At 34.7% G+C, this 20,135-nt stretch overlaps 1 protein-coding gene across 5 annotated transcripts in view; it reads left to right on the forward strand.

The window, feature by feature from the left end:
- NRIP1 (nuclear receptor interacting protein 1) overlaps window positions 1–20,135 on the forward strand; it is a 101,745-nt gene that overhangs the window by 42,518 nt on the left and 39,092 nt on the right. For all 5 annotated transcript variants that reach the window (XR_007457211.1, XM_049627986.1, XM_049627982.1 and 2 more), the window contains exon 2: window positions 11,714–11,838. The gene's annotated coding sequence lies outside the window, so the exon portion shown is untranslated. The remainder of the gene's footprint in view (window positions 1–11,713; window positions 11,839–20,135) is intronic.

The following is a 20,135-nucleotide window of genomic DNA, read 5'->3' on the forward strand; positions in this document are numbered from 1 at the left end:
TAGATAAGAATTAGGCTCATTTTTTGGTTGACCAAGCTTTAAGTTTTTACCTATACATCTGCTTCCCAGTTCTTTGGAGTGTATCTCTTTATATACTCCTTTGCTTTTTTTAAAAAGGAGTGTTAGGAAAATCTGTTGCCCAGCAATTAGCATTTGTTCGTGGGTGCAACTTAAGATGCATACCTAACTAATATTCTTATCAAAGTAAAACTCTGATTTGCCACAATGTGGCGCTTATTTTTTATTATGCAAACAGGAATATATTAATATTATAAAGCATAATATTAAAATGATCTACCAGCCAACATGGAACTAGAGCTTTACTAATAAAGTTGCATCTATTAGCATATACCTCTTGCCTGTACCTCTGCTCTTACTGCTCTCCCTGACCCCCCAATCACTCTTCAATTTTTTTATCATTTACTTTTTAATAACACTGGTTTTAATCCACGGATCTTTAAGTAATATGCTGTTTAATTTTCCTTTTTTTTTTAAGTTTTATAAAAATGGTGGCATATGTAGTCTGAGATCTGCTTTTTTTTGCTCATTATGGTCTTTTAAAATTTATTTATTGTTGTGTGTAGTTGTAGTACATTTATTTCACTGCTGAGTAATATTTCATTGTATGAATTTATTTATTGTCTTAGCAGTAGACATCTGGATTGTTGCTGTTTCGTATTTTTTTTCTTGTTTGCTTGTCTTATTTATTTTTGGTGTATCTATATTGAAGTTGGTGTACATCTGTACATTGATATATATATACATCCGCACATACACACACACACACACACACACACACACACAATGAATTGTTTATTGGGCAAAGAAATTCTGCTCTTTAGGATGGATTAGGCTTTTCTTATCATACTTCTGACCAATCAGGTGAATATGTGACCACTAGCCTTTATGACCAGTGAGGGGAAATGTTTATATTGAATTGTTTATATTGAATTGTTTATATTGAATTACTTCCGTTTGCCTATGTCTCGTGTATATATGTAGCTATTGGATGCATTGCTAATGTCTGTATTCTTTTATATGTGTTCTGGTGCACATGTGTAAGACTCTAGAAAATATACCTAAGAGTAGAAGTGTAGAGAATCATGTGAGTATTGTATGAGTACATTATGCAATTATATGAGTCAATGCCAATTGTTTTCCAAAGTCATTGGACCAGTTTCCATACCACTAATAATATCACAGAAGCTCCCAGTGAACCAAATCATTGCTGAAACTTGGAAATCTCGGGCTACGTAATTTTTCTTAATATAGCAGCTACAAAATGGAATCTTATTGTGGTCTTAATTTGCCTTTCTGTGATTGCTAATGACGTTTGGAACATCTTTTCATGCGCCTACTCACCATTGGTATTTTTCTTTCATGAATTGCTTGTGTATGTCTTCTGTGCATTATATACTTAAAACTATGCATTAAATATATTTATTTTTATATTTAAAAAATTTTAAATAACAGCACATGGAAAAGTTTTAAGTACAATAAAGGAGAAAATTTTTCCCCTGAAGATTTGATTTGATGCCTCATCACCCCTGAATAAATGAGTGTATATTTCCTACAAACAAGGACATTGTCCTATAAGACACAATAAAGCCATGAAAATCAGGAAATTAACATTGATGCATTACTACCATCTAATCCTCAGATCTCATTCAATTTTCACAAGTAGTCCCAATAATGTCCTTTATAGCAAAAGGATCTAGTTTAGAAGCACGCCTTGCATTTTACTTGTCACATCTTTTCAGTCTCCTTCAATCTGGAACAGTTCTTCAGTGTTTGTTTGACTTTCAAGACCTTGGCACTTTTCAAGACTATACTGTATTGGCCACTTATTTTGTAGAATGTCTCTTCTTTATGTTTGTCTGCAGTTTCCTAATGACTACATGCAAGTTATGAACACTTGGCAGGGATATCACAGACGTTATGGTCTGTCTTCTCTTTTTATCTTATCAAGTGGCACGTGATTTTCATTTTGACCCTTTACTATTTATATTAACTTGATTAAGATGGTGTCTGCCGTGTTTCTTTCTGTGAAATTACTCATTTTCCCTTTGTGTTTAATAATTGTTTTGTGTGGAGATACTGTGAAACTGTGTGACTCTCTCCTTCCTGATCAAACTTTAATTAATTTCTCTGTATCAGTATAAGTTAATGATTCTGTATATTATTTCAATGAGCTATAATCAGTTACTATTGTTATTTTGATGCTCATCTTGCCCCGATTTAGCCAGTGGGATCCTTTTAAGTTGGCTTCTGTGTCCTTTTGACATGCCACTCATCAATCATGCTGCTGCTACTTCCAATTTCATTTCTTTCTATAACAGTGAGATTAGTCTAAATTTATTTACTTATTAACCTAAATTTATTTACTTATTTGATCAGTCCCACTGTATGTGATGAACTTGCCATATTCCTTGGACCCTCTTCCCCAAATTCGGTTTGAGCTTTGAAGACCCTTCATGTGGAAGCCTTCCTCACCAGGTTTGGATTCCTACAGTATACAGCACAATACATCTTTTAATGGGCACCTTCCTCCCCCTGATCAGGCATTGACATCTGCTGTTAGATCACTGCTGTACAGGGTCCTGCTCAACCCACACTACTCTGCCAAAGCTTGAACTCTGACTCTCATGCCACATGGTTGTCTCCACTCTCCACAAGCACTGCCTCATCCTGTTCAGGCCCTCACACCCTTAATTAGGGATACTTTTTTACATTTTGCCTATTTTTAATTAAAATGCTGTAGGATACACACACAGACACACAGGCACACACACACATACATTCTGGGTACCAAAATTTTCTTTGTCCGTGTGCTTCGTGGTATTGTAATCTTACTTTTCCTTGTTGTATTTACAGATGAAAGGAAATTTTTAATTATAATATAGTTGAGTTTATTAATCACATGCTTTATGGTTAACCCTTTCTGTGTCTTAAATTTTAAACTTTTTTTCATACTCTGAGTTCATAATGATAGTCTCTTATGTTTTATTTAAAAAAATAGTAGAGACTTGTCTTCTCTACCTAAAATTTTAATCTCTCTGGAATTTATTGTTTCTATATTATACAAGCGTGGTCTAGTTTCTTTCCCCCCCCAAATGAATAACCAATTCTCTCAGCACTGTTGAATGATTCCTCTTTTCTTCAATGATTTGCAGTGTGACTTTTGTCAAATATCGTTTTTTCTTATATGTGAAGGTCTGTTTCTTTTCCAACAGTTTGTTTCTTTTCCAGAAACACACTAATTTCATTAGGACAGCTTTATGATAGATCTCGGTATAGGCGGGGCCAGTTCCCTACTGGATTCTATTTCTGGTTGGATGGCTTGTCCATTTGGGCTTTGGTGCTCCACTGTGAATTTTAGAATCAACTTCTAAAACCTTTTGGATTTCAGTTGGCATTGCATTAAATATATTAGTCCAATTTGGGGAAAAAATCGTCATTTTTTGATATAGAGTTTTTCTATCATACCATGAACGTGGTATGTCCTCTTATTTATTTAGCTTGTATTTAATGTCTCCCAATATATTTTCAAGTTACTTTTATTCTTAGATATATTTTGTTGTTGGGTGTTTTTAAAATGTTATTTTCTGTTTGTTACTGGTTTGTAAAAATACGGTTGACTTTTAAAAAATGATTTATAATTAGCCACCATGAACTGAACACTAACATACCTGTTTAAATAAATGTTAGACATGCCCAAAAGTGAATAGCAAGAATAGAAATCTAGATTTTTACTCTGAAATTTCTTTTGATGTTTTAATAAATCCTAGGTTAATAGTCCTCTTTTAAATAGATTTATTGAAATACAGTTCACATACAATAAAATTTACCCATTTCAAGTGTTCTTTATAGTCACGCAAGTATGCGACCAACACCACCATCCATCTGATTTATGAACATTTTCATGACCCTAATAAGAAACTCCATACCCACTAGCAGTCACTCCCCATTCCTGTCCTTCCTCACTCCCAGCCCTAGGCAACTAGTACGAATCTGTTTTCTGTTTCTGAATTTGCCTATTCTGGATATTTCACATGAATGGAATCATAATACATGGGTTTTTTTTTGTGACTGGCTTCTTTCACTCAGTGTAATAATTTTCAGGGTTCATCTATGTTGTAGCATGTATCAATACTTCATCTTTTTTTGGGGGGGGCTGGATAATATTCTATTGTATATATCATATTTTGTTTACCCATTCATTAGTTGATAGACACGTAGATTGTTTCCAGTTTTGGGTCATTATGAATCATGCTGTTATGAACATGCAGATACAGATATTTATATGGACATAAGTTTTCATTTCTCTTCTATTTATACCTAGGGGTTAGAATTTCTGGGTCATATGGTAATTCTATGTTTAACTTTTAAGGAACTGCCAAACTGTTCTCCTTAGCAGTTGTAGCATTTTACATTTCCACCAGCAGTATGAGAGAGATGAATAGTCCTCTTAAAACTGCTTTTGAATTCTCTAAAAAGTAATTGTTATACATTAGGCTTATCATTAATTATGATTATTTTAAATAAATGAGAAAAATGGCAATTTATTTTAATATCAGGTTCATTTTATGCATCTGTATAGAATGTATCCTTTTTACGATTATGGGTAGAATATATCCTTTTTATTTTTTACAGCCTTATTGAGGTATAGTTTCCATACCATACAGTTCACTCATTCTCATTGTTCAGTTTGGGGATTTTGAGTCAATTTATTTAGATGTGCAACCATCACCACAGTCTAGTTTTAGAACAGTTTCATCGTTCCAAAGGGTTCCTTCATGCTTGTTGCAGTTAATTTCTGTTCTCTTCTCCTGTCCCAGGAGATGATCTGCTTTCTTTCTCTGTAATTTTGGCTTTTTTAGACATTTTACATATAAATGGAACCATCCAAAAAACAGCTATAAATCCAGCTCCCTTCCCTGAGCATTATGTTTCTTAGGTTTATCCTTGTTGCATGAATTGTTAATTTATTTCTTTTTTTGGTTGCTACTTTATGCTCATCCCTTCACCAGCTGATGAATATTTGGGTTGTTTACAGTTTGGGGCTATTATGATTGATGCTCCTCTGATCATTTGCATACAAATACATATGTTTTCATTCCTCTTGGTTAGATATCCAGGAGTGAAATTGCTGGGTCATATGTTTAAGTATATGGGTATGTTTCACTTTTTAAGAAATTGCCAAGCTGTTTTCCAGAGTGGCTGTGCTATTTCACATTCTCATCAGCAATGTATGAGGATTTCACTTTCTCCCTATCCTCCCAACCTTTAGATTTTTCAGTTAAAAAAAAAAAAAATTATAGCTATTTTAATGAGTTGTCTAGTGGAATTCCATCGTGGTTTTATTTGCATTTCTCTATTAGGTAATGATGATGAACATCTTTTCGTATGTTTACTACACATTTATGTGTCTTTGGTGAGATGTCTTCAGATATTTAGCCCATTTAAAAAAAATTGTTTTATTCTTCTTCAAGTCTTGAGGGTTTTAATATGTTAGATACCACTTCTTTATCATGTATATCTTGTGTGATTTGCAAATATTTTATCTTATTATGTGGTTTGTCTTTTATGTAAATTATATCTTTTGAAAATTTTTTTCAAGTCCCAATTGTCCATTTTTGGTTTGTTTGTTTTTTAATGGATTACACCTTTGTTGCCATGTTTAAGAATTTTTTCCCTGACTTAAGGTCACAAGATTTTTTCCTGTGCCTCTTAGAAGTTTTGTAGTTTTAGTTCTTATAATTCGATTTCAAGTTCTGATTTTTGTATGTTGTGAAAGATTTACACTTATTTGTCTTTTTATTGTTGTGTATGATTTTTCACCTGTTCCAGCATCATATATTAAAAAGACTATTCTTTCCTCATTGAAACACTATGGCACATTTGTTAGATTCAAATGACTATGAATGTGAGAGTTTATTCTGGGCTCTATCCTATTTCATTATCTGTATGTCTATCTTTATGCCAATATCACACTGTGTTGGTTATTACAGCTTTATAGTAAGTTTTAAAGTTAGGTAGTATAAGTCCTAAAGCTTTAGTCTTCTTTTTCAAAATTGTTTTGCATATTCTCAATCCTTTATACTTTCATATGTATATCAGAATCAATTTCTACAAAAAAGAAAGCATAGTAGAAATTGATAGATTTATTTTTTTATTTTAATTCCAGTATAGTTAACATACAGTGTTATATTCGTTTTAAGTGTACAGTGTAGTGATTCAACAATTCTGTGTATAACCCCATGTTTATCACAAGTCTCCTCCTTCATCCCCATCACCTATTTCACACCCCTCCCCCCCGATTGACCTCCGCTCTGGTAACCATCAATTTGTTCTCAATAGTTAAGAGTTTGTTTCTTCGTTTCTTTCTCTCTCTCTCTCTCTCTCTCTCCCTCCCTCCCCCTCTTTCTTTTTATCCCTTTGCTCATTTGTTTTGTTTCTTAAATTCCACACGAGTGAAATCATATGGTATTTGTCTTTCTCTGACCAGCTTATCTTACTTAGCATTATACTCTCTGGCTCCATCCATGTCATTGCAAATGGCAAGATTTCCCCCCCCCCTTTTTTTTTTATAGCCAAATAATATTGCATTGTATATAGACAACACATCTTTTTATCCATTCATCTATTGATGGACATTGGGCTGCTTCCATAATTTGACAATTTTAAACAATGCTGCTGTAAACATAGGGGTGCATGTATCCCTTTAATTAGTACTTTTGTATTTTGGAGGTAAAACCCAGTAGCATAATTACTGGGTTGTAGGATAGTTCTATTTTTAACTTTTTGAGGAACATCCATACTGTATTCCAGCGTGGCTGCACCAGTTTGATTCTCACCAGCAGTGAAAGAGGGTTCCTTTTTCTCCATATCCTCCCCAACACTTGTTGTTTCTTGTGTTTTTTTTAATGTTCTTTATTTACTTACTGAGAGAAAGAGAGAGAGCATGAGGAGAGAGGGGGCAGCAAGAGAGAGGTAGACAGATGATCTAAAGTGGGCTCTGAGCTGATAGCAGCAAGCCCACTGTGGGGCTTGAACCCACAAACACGAGATCGTGACCTAAGCCAAAGTCGGCCACTTAACCAACTGAATCACACAGGCACCCATCTTGTGTTTTTGATTTTAGCCATTCTTAGAGGTGTGAGGGGATATCTTATTGTGGTTTTGACTTGCATTTCCCTGATGATGAGTGATGTTGAGCATCTTTTCATGTGTCTGTTGGCCAGCTGCATGTCTTGTTTGGGGAAATGTCTGTTTATTTCTTCTGCCTATTTTTTAATTGGATTATTCATTTTGTGGGGGGGCGGTGTTGATTTGTAGAATTGCTATCTTAACAACATTGTCTTCTAATCCATGAACATAGAATGTATCTTTGTTTATTTAGATCTTTAATTTCTCTTAACGTTTTCTAGTTTTGTTTTTTTTTTTTAATTTTTTTTTTTCAACATTTTTTATTTATTTTTGGGACAGAGAGAGACAGAGCATGAACGGGGGAGGAGCAGAGAGAGAGGGAGACACAGAATCGGAAGCAGGCTCCAGGCTCCGAGCCATCAGCCCAGAGCCTGACGCGGGGCTCGAACTCACAGACCGCGAGATCGTGACCTGGCTGAAGTCAGACGCCTAACCGACTGCGCCACCCAGGCGCCCCAACGTTTTCTAGTTTTTCAGTGCACAGGCGTTGCACTTCTTTTGTTAAATTTCTCCTAAGTCTCTTTTTGCTCTTTTTGCTGCTATTGTGAGTGGAACTTTAAAAATTTAATTTTTGGATTATTTATTTTTAGTATATAGAAATGCAATTAATTCTTACATTTGGATCTCATACCCTACAACCTTTCGACATATTCTTAGTAGTTTTTTTTTTTTTTTTTTTTTTTTTGTAGATTTCTTATCTACATACAAGGTAATGTTGCCTGCAAATAGAGAGTTTTAACTTTTTCTTTTCCTGTCTATGTGTCTTTAAATTTCTGGCCTGATTGCAATGAGTAAAGTCTCAGAGTGGTATCTAGAGCAAACGTCTTACCTCTTTACCAGCGTGATAGGGCAAAGCATTCAGTCTCACTATTAATTATGGTGTTAGTTGTAGATATTTGTCTCAAAAAGGAAGGGTTGTTTTCACTCTGAAACAATCAATTAATGTAATATAGCTTAATATAACGTAGTAATCCATTAATGATAGAATAAAGGATAAGAACCCCATTAGGCATCTCAGTAGATGCAGATAAAAGAAAACAAGGAAACAGAAAACAAAATAAAGAGTTTAAACAAAGTAAGAGGTAGAGAGGAAGCTACTTTCCATAAAGTGATAAGGAGAAGCTTCTCTGAGGAAATGACATTTAAACTGATATCTAAACAACCTGAAGGTCCTAATCATGCAAATAACACAGTGAAGAGTAGTTTTGCCCTAGGAATCTTGTTCCCTTTGTAATTCCAACACCTAGCACAGTCCCTAGCCCCTAGAATTTGTTCAACTTAACAGATAGTTTAGAACCTTGCTTTCTTAGCATCACATACATTCCTTTTACCATCTTTATCATTAAATATTATTTGAAATAATATATTTTGATGATTGCATAATATTCTACAGAAATACTTCTTTTCTACAATTCTAACAAAGTTATTTAAATGTTTTCTTATTCATAGAAATGCTTCCTATCTTCATAGTTCAAAACACCTGGCACATTCAGTTTCACTGACTTGGACTTAAGACTGAATTACTCATCTATTGATATAAGACAGTTAATCTGTGAGAGGTGTTTCTTTTATATTATCTTTTGCTAATTTTTATTTAAATACTTATATATCTTTCACATGATCATGTTAGCTCAAAGGGGTTAAAACAATGCTTTAATAGAGACCAGCCATTAAACATTAATACAAACTATTCTAGAATGTGGCACCGTATCAGACACAGATTGTGAGCTCTGGATATTTTTTACTCTTTACATGGAAAATGTAGTCATGAACTTCATATACCATTCTCCAGTGTTTTTGCCCTACTTGAATTGAAACCATTGTAGGTGGGTTACACAAGAGAAAAGTCAGATTTATGTTCCAGAGAACTGCCAAGGCCCCATCTTGGTTCCAAGTAAAATATACCAGAGTTTGAATTCCACTTTAAGCTTTTACTGGTTTTATGATTTGGGGTAACTTAAACTTAGTTTCCTCCTCTATAAAGTGGGGTTGATAACAGTTCTCTCATAAGGTTGTTTTAAAGATGGTATATAGAGAGAGGTTAGTGGAGTCCTGATACACAATAAGTGTCCAGAAAACAAGAGCTTTTTAGTCTCTCGTAGTCATGGGGCTGATGGTTGGAGTAGTAACTACAAGGGTTTCTTATGCTTCAAGACCTCATCAGCAGATGCTAACCAACCTGTTCATAATGTGCCTCTGAAGATGTTTACTGATACTTTAGTGAGGAGTTGGTCATTTTCTTCACTGAATATAATATACTTGGGGTTGTTCGGAGACTATTTCTTGTCTGCACATGTACCAAAAGAGATTTGGCCCAAAAGGTGGTATTTTAAAGTACCGTTAAGTTAGATCTTTTGACATCAAACTTGTAGTCACTATTTGCAACATTCATAAATGTAGTTATGGGTTCTACTTTTTTTTTTTTTCCAAGAAGGAAAGAAATGCAACTGAAAACTGAGTAATCAAATTCTTGAATTTCAGTGCTTTAGTAGGTAATGTTGACCAGGGACAAGATGAGGTTGCCTGGGTATAGCTTCTGAGGTTGGGCCTGGGAATTTAGGACGTCCCTAAGGCCCCTAGCATATTCAAATGAGAATACTAATATAGTAGCAAATATGGGTATTTTTAAATTCACGTGTAAATCACTGCCTTCTAGTTATACATAATCAGAAGTGTTTGTCCCCTATTCCTCTTAGAATTCGTACCAGAATTGATAGTTAAGACTCCATTTAAATCCAAGACCTGTAATATTGGGACATGACATTTACCTAGTCTTGCTCATTGTCTGTTTCCCCTTCTATAAAATGGGATAATGCCTTCTCTGCTTGTTTCACTGAGTTATGAAGATCAAATGAGGTCATGCCCATAAAAGAGCTTTATAACTGGTAAATCACTTGGCTACTAATTATTACTCCAGTTCATCCTGTCAGACCTGCCCTTTTCTCACTACTGTTGGCTAGGTCACTGGTGGAGGTGACGTGATAGCTCAAAACTCTGTAATGTACACCCCCTCTGAGGAGTATTTTACTTGTACAAGTTTTACTTGTACTAGGGAGTGGACACTTGTAGACTGCTGCTGTTTTCATCCTTGAATTTGTTGTATTGATTACCAAAGTAATACATGTTTGTTCTAAAGAAACTAGGAAATATAAATCAGCAAAAAAGGAAAAATAAAAATTATCTCTAAATGAAATAATTGCTGCATTTATTTTCATATACTTTTGAAACACATTCAGTTTACTGAACATAATGCTGTGTTTCCTATTTTTATCACTTACTATGTAATAAGTTATATATGATGATATACTATAATTTTTTATGTAGTATTTTAGTGTATACATAGTATCTCACCATGTAATATACGAAAATTTCCCAGACTTTTTATTTGGAGATTCAATGGCTGTTTTCAATGGTTTCTACTATTATAAATAACGTATATTATGACATCCTTATGGCCAAATACTTGTATAAATTCTCATTAGGATAAATCCTTGACTTGGAATTGCTACATCAAGGAGCATACAACATTTTAAGAAATTTAATTTTTTATAGCTTTATTGAGTTATAATTGACATCCAATAAACTGCACGTATTTAAGGTTTACAGTTTGATCAATTTTGACATATGTACATATGCATGATACCGTCTCTCCGCAATTAAGGTAGTGTCCTTTTGTAATCCCTCCTTCCTGTACCTTCCCACCCCTGTATCCCCAGGTAACCACTGAAATGTTTTCTCTCCCTCTTGATTACTTTGCATTTTCTACAGTTTTATGCAAATGGAATTACACCCTATGTTTTCCTTTTTGTCTGACTTCTTGCACTCAACATGATTATTTTGAAACTCATCCCAGCTGTTGCTTATATCAATAGTGCATCCTTTTTTGTTGCTGAGTAGTAAATGTTTCATTGTATAGGCATACCGTAATTTATTTACCTACTGATAGGCATTTGAGTTGTTTCCAACAACTTTATTTAAAATAAAGTTGCTTTGAAGATTGGGGCACAAGTCTGTCTATGAACATAAGTCATTTGATATTTATTACAAATTTTGTGCTAGGAAGGTTACATAAATAGTATTTTGTAACAGAAAAAGCTTAATATGAGAAAAAACTATATATATTTTTTCTTTTTATTTTTCTGTTTTGAAAATACACCTTTGGAAGGATTTAGAATTTTTAGTTGTAACTTAATTGAATTGATTTGACTGAAATTTAAAATTAACAGAGGTTATAAGTATATCCGAAACAATTATAAACCTTTTCACAGTTTGTTTTCTTGAAGCATCTACTTTTATCAAATGTCCTGTCTAGAAAGCAAAGATATGTTGCTCTCCTTTAATGAATGATTCATATTTCATAAAACCATATTTCTCTCTTAAATGCCTATTTCTACATGGAACTTGAACAAGAAAAGATACTGGGAAAAGTTTACAGAACTTCACACAAGATATTCCAGAATCTGGTTTGGAATAGATGCAAAACTATCTTTTTCCTTTTCCTCAGATGCACATGAGACTGAAGGAGGAACAGGGAATCTGAAGACTCCAGATGACAGGAGAGCTACTTTTCAACAGCCTTCTCGATTTCCTTTCTCAGAAAGTAGATACAAACCTTGTTGGAGACAGATGGTGAGAATATTTTTCCTGCATTCTTAAGGCTTAATCAATGTAATTTTAATATATTTTGGACCATAATTTCTTAGTTATAAATTAGCTCGTAGTCACCAGATTTATATTTTGTGTTATATCTGTGCAAATTATTTCATTAGGCACAGTGTGGTTTAAAACAAAACAGTGAATAAGATACAGTCTAAGGAGCTTACAGCGAAAGGAGATAAATAAATTTTATCAAGCAGTAGAAAGAAGTTAAATGCCCTAAGAAAGACACGAGAGATTCTGCAGAATTCAAAGGTATAGATTACTTCTGGAGAGGGATTGAGAAGCTTGAAATCAGAAATATTAGTTGTGCTGATGATAATTTGTTTTTACCAAAACCCAGAGAAAATGGACAGTTAATATAAAACCCGAAATAGCAATCTGATTTCAGATAAAAAGTTAATTATTGTTTTGAGGAAAAATAGAAGCATGTTTGGTTATTGTGGTTTTATCACAATCTGAGTCAATGATTACTTTTTGAATTATATAAAATGGTTACCTCTTACAAGGCAAATAGTATATTAGCATTTCTGAGATGTGATAAAATAATCTGATTAAGTTACCACAAGTAGGTGGGCAGTCCGACAGAAAGAGATGGGCAAGTGGTTAATTCTACTTGGATTAGCACTCCTGTTATCTCGTATAGCTACAGCCTAAATGAATTTGTCATGTCTTAAGCTCTAGCACTTTGCGCTGCTTACGCCTGGACAGAAGCACTTCGACTAAACTGGGAAAGGACATAGTGATGAATTATTGTGCTCATAATTAGTTGTGAAGAGTTCACTTTCAATTAGCTAGCTGAAAATTCTTGTTAGAAGAAAACAGATAGGAAATCCTAAAATTCACGGTATTTTAATGGACCCTGATGTTTCGAAAGGGGGATGGCAACTTTGAGCCAGATTTTTTTCCTTATTTTACGTGTGAGATGGTGGGCACAGTGCTAATACAAATTCCTGTTTCCTGACTATTCTGAGTATATTCAGAAAACCCAGGGATTAAGTTATTTAATTATTCTTCTTATTTTTTTGTTTTAATCATTCTCTTTGTTCTTTCTTGTAATTTAAGTAGGAAAATCTTTAAACCATTGTATTTGTCAAATAAAAGGACTATACAGTTACTAATAATTTTTTGGTTTGGTAGTCATTCCTCACATATTCTTATATTATTTTTTCCTCTAAATTGAGATTTTAAATCGACCAGAGTTTTATTTGTTAAATGCTAAGAGTTCTTTCATTCAGGTATAATTATGTGTTAATGACTGATAGTCCAAAATCTGCTTTTATTATTTGATGAGCATAGTTGTTACTGCGCTCTAATTCTCAACTTTTAATTTTGTTAAAATGAAAATTATAATCATGCATATTCTTGTGACCCACAAGATATAATTAGTTTGTTGTTCTTAATTTGTCAACGCCCTTGTTTTACCAAGTAACCAACAACCACTTATGACAGTTGGATAAATAAATCATAGATAGCCAGCTGGCAAATTTACATAGCCAAAAAGTTGTCCTTGAAAAATGATCAAATTTCGATCTTTTCTCCCAGATAGAAAAGACAGACTATTTTGAATGTACAATGAATAGTTTGAAAGCATATAAAAATGAGCTATTAGTGATGATCACTTATGTACATTTAAATTTTTTCAAGATTTAAAAATGAATATATGTTCAATATGTGTTTTTTAAAATATGTTTTGTTAAACAATTCTTTGTTTTGAACTAGAGGTCCATGGTCAAATAAATTTGGAGAAGTTGTCATAATATATCTTTTCAGTAGGCATTCTGTTAGTCAGCCGTTGGATTCTTAGTTTCCAAAGGAGGATTTTTATATATCTCAGAAGACTAGTATTCAATAGAATACAGTTGAAGAGTGTGAATTAATATATTCCATGAGGTTTTACTATAATCTGTCCGTTATACAGCTACCCTCCAGAAACAGGTATGTCATATTTTTAAGTAGAGTAATGTTCTTGAGAATGGGAGGCCAAAGAGGGTGATAAGGAAAAAGGAAAAGAATTTGATTCAATGAATATTGCAAATCATATAAAGTATGAAGTGTTTATAAAGCTTCTCTGTGCCTTAGGCCAGATTTCCTTTCCTCACTTGTCAGCTCTGTCTTTTGGAAAACAAAAAACAAAAAACAAAAACTTATCCCATATAAATTACAAAATAAAATCACCTTCTTTAATGTTTTATAGGACTCCATATACTTTCTGTGCTCTTTTTATTTCAGAGTGCAACATTTATTAGCTAATTTTGGTAAGTGTTGGTAATACAAAAAATAGTGACGATCTCGGGTGGAATTAGATAATTGACCATAAATCAGTTTAGCTTCAAATACTCATTTTCTCACTAAGTGGAGTTTTTATTGTTATATCTTATGATTTCTCCCTGGGAAGAGTTCTTTAATGTATATATTTTTCTTCTAGTTCAATTAAATTGTTGATAACTATTTCAGTAGGTTTTCTGTCAGATATAGAAATGTCTGTATGAAGACACAAAAATGGCCAGTGATTCAGCTGGTTCTAACAGATTGGGTTACCAGGTTGGTAAGTCTAGTTGTCTACATGGAATGCCTTCCCCAAACTTTATAAAACATGCCTCATAGTAAGGTTTTTAATTTAAGAACTAACACTTTGAAAAAGTGTTTAAACTCCTACACAAGGTTTTCAGTTGATAACATGGTACTGGTGAAACCAAGATCAATCCAGAATCTAGGGGAGTTATTTTAGTTGGAATTAATTCCCATAAATTAACTTGGCTTTCTCAACTGATGTTTCCTTGGTTTTGTGGACAACCTGGGCAAGAAAATGTGGATGCTGGGCTCAAATGAAGCATTAATTACCAACGTTGCTTCCGCTCCCTCTTTAATTTCCTTTCCCACAGCCAGCATTTTGTCTCAGAGCGCCTTTCTCATCTGGAGTGTTTGTGCTAGAAGCCTCCTTGCTTATGCCTTTGCCTCCACAGCCACTACATTTTCCTAAAACTTCCAATTCGCTCCTGTTACTAGTCTGATAAAGTAATTCAGCAATCCCAATAGCATAATGACCATAAGAAAGTAACAGGTCTTCCTTAATCCTAATACACTGTTACAATGGGAAACGTTAGTATAATTAACATTTTGCTGAACTTGGTGTCTTTAAAGAATTGGCTTTTTTTTAAGTCTTTTACTTAATACCTTTAGTAAGCTTTACCTAATACTTTTAGTAAGTTAATGATATTAACGAACATCATTTTGAGAGGAAAATTCTCCACTATACCAAGCCACCATGTCAACTCAGGGTTTTTCTGTCCCGTGAAAGGTGGCAAATGAAATAATTAAAATAATTTTAAAATGTGTTGATCAGAGTGTCAATTCACTTTCTCTTCTTACACAGACCCTGGTCGTCTTCACTTAAAATAACTAGTGAACCTGATATTCTCCTTGATTCTCTGCTATGTTTGCCCCTCAATCACGTGGCCTGCGGTTTGCGCATCTGAAATTAGTGTGATTCTAACAGTAGGGTTTATGATATGCCAGTAATTTTCAAACCCTATTTATTTTCTTTTCTTCATTTACTTGTAGAAAGATTATTGACAGTACTGTCCATGCAAGCTCTAGCATGAAGCTTTTCTCTCTAGTTTACTGCCCCTCTGTCCCACCATCTTGCAGCCTGTTCTCCAAGGTTCTCAAAATATCTGTGAAGAACTAGCTTTTGTTTTCACTTCATTTTTTTTAAAACAAATCACTTTCATTGTATTTTTTAAAAGTTTCTCTCTACAACAGGTTGGAAATTAAGAAAAAGACATACAAATTATAAATCCATAATTTTCATCACTGAATTCAACAGATGACCTCAAATTACTTTATCAAATTCCATAAAACTTCCTAATTACTCACAGTTTCTGTTATTTGAGTAGATTACTTAACATTTCTAAAACATGCTGTGTGCTGTTGGGCTTCCCTGCTGGGACTGATGCTCCTCCCACTGCTTAAAGAGAGCCTTTTAACTTCTGTTCCATTTGGCAAAGCCTTGATTATTGCCAGTCAGTTCACATGCCACCTCAATGGTGTGCCTTCACAACTAGCAAACACGTTCCCTGCCTGTCTTCTTCCCAGTAATTTGCCCTTCCTTTTTTTTTTTTTTTTTTTAAACTGTGTCCATACCTTTTCTGTTACTAGTATCTCACCATGTTGTGGACTATATTTTTTTCTGACAGGATGGTGAGCCTACCAAGGGCTAGTTTGTCACTTAGTTATCCTTCTGTCTTCAGTTCTCAATGCATAGCAGCCTCTTTATAAATATCTGTGGATTTGTTACTTCTTGCATGGTAAATTCAGAAGAGGAGTGACTGCACAAAAATAGTAGATATTTCTTACCCTCTTTAGTCTACTAATTTTCTTTTTTAAAAGATCGTTTTTTTGTTTTTTGTTTTCTTCCCCCACCTGGGTCTTTGAGACATGTCTGCACAGAGAACAGTATTTATCTGGCATTGTTAAAAGTATAAATTGTTGAAAATTAGAAAGAGATATTGTTTGAAGATTGAAACCAAGATTGTGAAGTTCTTGACTCTGTGTCAGTAGACTAGCAGCAGTTCTCGAACTTTTCAGTCTCAGGACCCCTTTAGGCTTTTAAATTATTGAGGACCCAAAAGAGCTTTTCTTTATGAGGGCCATATCAACCAATATTTGCCATATTAGAAATTAAAACTGAGAGGGGCACCTGAATAACTCACCAGGTTGAGCGTCCAACTCTTGATTTCAGCTCAGGTCATGATCCCAGGGTCATATAGGCCTCCACGCTAAGCATGGAGCCCGCTTGAGATTCTCTCCCTCTCTAAAGAGAGCTCACGTATTCTCTCTCTCTCTCAAATTAAAAAAAAAAAATTTTTTAAAGACATTAAAACTGACAAAATATTTAAAACTCAAGAATATACAAGGCTATGTTCCTTTAGTCATTAACACATTATCAGTAACACATCACTTACTTCTGTGTACATTCATGAGAGAAAGAGACAACAAGCAGGTAACAGGTTGTTATTATGAAAATAGTTTTGACTTCACGCACCTCCTTAGAGGTGCTTTAAGAATTTTTTCTTTACGGGAATTAGCTTGTCTAATTGCCAACAGAGTATTCTCTATTATTATTTAAATAATGTTGTATCCTACTTTTTGTGTTTGCAGATTAGTAAATTTTTTTTTTTAATCTGCAAGGCTTATCATATTACCCATCTTCATATTAATGTCTAGACATAAAATGTGCTGCAAAGTATTACTGGTAGGATGGAGATGCTTACTCAAGGAAAAGTCATTTTATTTGTAGATACTTGGGGAGGTCATCACTAGTTGTGCCCTGTCAGTACCCTGGCTTTCAATTGCTAGACCTTTTTATGACCTGTGAACTTCCAAACACTTCTCCTGTGATGGATTCTTCTTACTTTAGAGGGTTTGGTGATTTGGTCATTTTCTTCATGATTTCACAGAGTAAAGTTTACTTCTTCAGGGAAGTGAGAAATATTCCCTTCAGAATCTTTCTTCTTCTCTCCTTTGTTTGACCTTCCCCTCTACTTGCCTCAACCTGATCCCTGATGCTGGCTTTCCTTTTCTGAGAGTACAGTCTGCTCTCTGGCAGATAGTTTCTTGGCTCTAGTGACTCCTGTTCTTTTTCACTCCCTACCCTCTTACCTTGGCTGATACTCTGTTAAATTCTTTCTGAGGTCTTAGCAGGACAGTCAGTCTCTGGAGTATTTGACGACTCTCTTCAAATTGCACGGGTACTGGGTCTTCCCAGAGAGTTCTGAGATTTCATTGCGTACCTTGTCAGCTGCATGGGGATACCAAGATGGCTGCTGGTTGGGACTTAATTCACTAACAGCTTAATATTCTTTGTACTTGTAGTCTGTTAACTGTGTAATGGTGTCATGGTGTGAACTATAATTTAGGGACTTATCGTTATAAGTGATACACTAGAAGTACAAAGCTGATAGAATGTTGGGGACTTTTTATTTTTTAATTCTGAGTTCTAAACATAGTATACACAGAATAAATGTTTGCTGAGTTAATTTTATTCTCATTAGTGTTGATGGAACTCTGTATACTGTGGGAGCTCCAGCAACCACATTATGGTTTAAGCCAGACATCTGTCTCTTATGGCGAAGGGAAGATACCTTCACACTATTCTGAAAAGTTACATGTTCCTGCCTTAATAGGCAAAAATCCTTACTTGCTATTTAATGAAGAGTGTTATTTTAAATGTACAAAATTCAAATCGCCAACAGAATCTGATTCTGACTCTTTGTTAAATACCTCTACAGGAGTTCCTGATTTTCTTGAAACTTTGTACAAATCATGTCAGCAAGGTGATTTACAAACCTGGGCTTGAGATATGGTTATTATTTTCATAATTTTTTGATTTAATGTATTTGCTATTAAAAATATCCTACTTTATAGCACTATTTATGTTCTACACATTGCTTTCTAAATATTCAGACCAGCCTTTATCGTTTTTTGGAGTTATCTTTTTCTTCAACATTCTTGCCCCTGTCTCATTTGGACCATGTTTTCTGTGCTAGTTCATCTCAGTTTCTCCCCTCCAAGCCGTCAACAACTCTACAACTTCTGTTTTTGTTTTTGACATGCATTTAATCAGACTATTGCCTGTAACCCTTCCACTGCCCACCAGATAAAGGCCAGCTCCTTGCCATGGCCTTGATTCAAAGTCCTTGGTCCCAATTGCGTTTTCATCCTAATCTCTAGTCACATTGGGCCACCCCCCCTTCCTGTCTCACACTCAGCTCTTCCCTGCCTTTGAGTGCTATTTCTGTAACCTAGAGTGGTGCCATTCTCTTCTCCCTGGCCAGCCCTTCCTTGTTTTTTAACCATCACTGACCACCACCTAGGGCACATGTACCTGTGAACTGAAAACCTAGTTACTGCTCACTCTGTGTCCCTAGAGTCCTTTTTTTCTTTTTTTTTTAACAGCCTTCAGCCACAGCATTCAGTACAGTATATGCTCTTGTCTCGTTTTACACAGAGACTAAAGAAATGCACACGTATGGTTCACTCTCGTATATTGTCTGCTTACTAGGTGTTACTTTACCCTTTTCCTGTCCCATTCAGAAAAGTGTGTCTGAATTCAAGTAAGTGAAAGTGTGGTTGTTACTCAGCATAATCTTGAATTTACTTAGACTATTTTTTTTTAAAGGACCTAATTTGCAACCTACCAAACCTTAATAAACTCTGTACCTTTTACTAAATATTCTCTCCGACTAGTTACGTCATACCTTTTATCTGATGATGACAAATTAACATGTTCTAGATGGAAGGGTACTTAAAATGCAGTATCCTAAAGACAGTGATATAGCTATTTGTTCCTTCGACTACTGCTTGGCAGCATAGCTACTTAATAAACTTTGAAAACATTGCCAGGGAAGACTCGCACCCAGTTCTTGGTTCGTGCATTGGAGATACTACAGCACAGTAACAACGTTTCACACTGATTTTTTTTCCTAACAAGGCTGACATTGCTTTGTTCATTTTATGTTCCTTTTCACTATTCTGATTTTTCCCCCTCTTAGCAGTGCATCCATCATGTTAGATATAAGAACTTTGTAAACCTATGATGTCATTTTGTTGACCTGTTGTCATTTTAGTAAGCTCTTTGTAATATGCATGAAGTTTGTGACTTAACCAGCTACGGCTTAGTCCTTAAAAAAAAAAAAGAATTCTAGAGATTAATGTGGATGGAAATGTTTCCTTATTCTTAACCTCTCACTGTGCTACAAATCGAAAAGATAGCAAATAGAGCTTTAAGTTTTACATTCACTACATTAAAATATGGTCAAGAAAAAAAAATTGACCCAAATTCTTTAATCAGTGTCACGGGAGGTTTGATTTTGAGAACTAATAGCTGCCCCATCCTTTGTGATTGCTTGCTTACGTAATTTGTTATGAAAGAATGCTTCTAGGTAAACTGTCTCTCCAGAAAGCCTGTGATTTGTTCTGTTCTGCTTAGGAAGGGTTAAGAGGAGACAACATCCTGTCAAAGACCTTGTTTTTAATTTTGCCTCTCACACTGGCACAGATCCTGCTAAGAGCAGCCCAGATTAGTTCGGAAAACCTTTGAAGAGATTTAAGATGTCCTTCAGCTAGTTTGAAGGTTTTTGTCTTGCAAATCCAGTACAAGGGCGCCTGCAGGCATCTCGACCCTTGCTGTGCTGCTGATGCAGCTCAAGGTCACACTAACCCGCCCTGTGACATTCAACAACAAAAAAAAAATTATGCGGTGAAAC

This window comes from Panthera uncia, chromosome C2 (assembly GCF_023721935.1).
Source record: "Panthera uncia isolate 11264 chromosome C2, Puncia_PCG_1.0, whole genome shotgun sequence".
Taxonomy (NCBI): Eukaryota; Metazoa; Chordata; class Mammalia; order Carnivora; family Felidae; genus Panthera; species Panthera uncia.